The 883-nt window shown below is 70.6% G+C and overlaps 1 protein-coding gene across 2 annotated transcripts in view; it reads right to left on the bottom strand.

The window, feature by feature from the left end:
• The window catches only part of Sphk1 (sphingosine kinase 1), a 4,156-nt gene extending 3,513 nt beyond the window's left edge, over positions 1-643 (bottom strand). For both annotated transcript variants that reach the window (XM_027425586.2, XM_027425587.2), the window contains exon 1: positions 504-643. The gene's annotated coding sequence lies outside the window, so the exon portion shown is untranslated. The remainder of the gene's footprint in view (positions 1-503) is intronic.
• Between the last annotated feature and the right edge of the window lie 240 nt (positions 644-883).

Raw genomic sequence — 883 nt, 5'->3', positions numbered from 1 at the left:
TCTCCGGGGTGGACCCCGCGCCGCCACCGCCCTGCTCCCCAGCCGCCCGGGATCTCACAGGGCCGCCCCCAACGCGGCGCTGCAGCCCACGGCCCGGCCGCGCGCAGCTTGGGCGGGGTGGGGTGGAGTGGGGCGGGGTGGAGTGCTGGATCCCCGGACACCAGTGTGCACCCCTGCGCAGGGCAAGCGGGAGAGGAACGGCTCAGGAAATCCGCGAGGCGAGGGGCTCCGAGCACGGCGCCAAAGTGAGGGCGCAGCCCGGATCCCGCGCCCAGCGTCCGTCCGCGCGCTTCCGCGCTCTCGCCGAGGGTCCCGGGCTGCGTGCGCCTCGCAACCGCGGCTCACCGCAGGGAGGCAGCGCCTCTTTGGCGTCGCCTAGCCCCGGCCTGACGACAATCCCAACCCAGGTCCTCCCTGCCGTCCTAGCTCTGAGCCAGGTCGGGGGGTCCCGCCACCCGCACGCTTGCTTCCCTCGCGCCCCTGCTCCTCCGTGGCGGATTTACTTTCGGCGTCCAGATGCAGCCGCGGGGCCGCTCAGCCGCCCAGCCCCAAGCAGTTTGTCATGCCTTCCTGGAGAGAGCCGAACCGGTTTGGGGACTCCTGGATGGAGCACCCGGTCGGGACCTCAGGGAATACTGTCGAGGCCTAGAAAGCTGCCGGCAGCCGAAGATTCGGACCCACGATCCTCCCCAACTGGAGGAACCCAGCAGCGTGGACAGGGCCTGGGGGCTCTCATCGGGATTGGAGGGGCGAGCATGGGGGCGTGGTCCCGCCGCTCCCCACCCCCTCGGGCAAGCCTCGGGTGAGAGTGTGCGCTTCGGTGGAGATGAGCAGGACGCAGGGGTCGTGGTGTAAGTGATATATTTCACGGGAGACCACCTGA

The sequence above is a fragment of the Cricetulus griseus genome, chromosome 7, assembly GCF_003668045.3.
Source record: "Cricetulus griseus strain 17A/GY chromosome 7, alternate assembly CriGri-PICRH-1.0, whole genome shotgun sequence".
NCBI lineage: Eukaryota > Metazoa > Chordata > Mammalia > Rodentia > Cricetidae > Cricetulus > Cricetulus griseus.
Note: the sequence above shows the minus strand (reverse complement) of the source record. Positions and strands in the feature narration are given on the sequence as shown.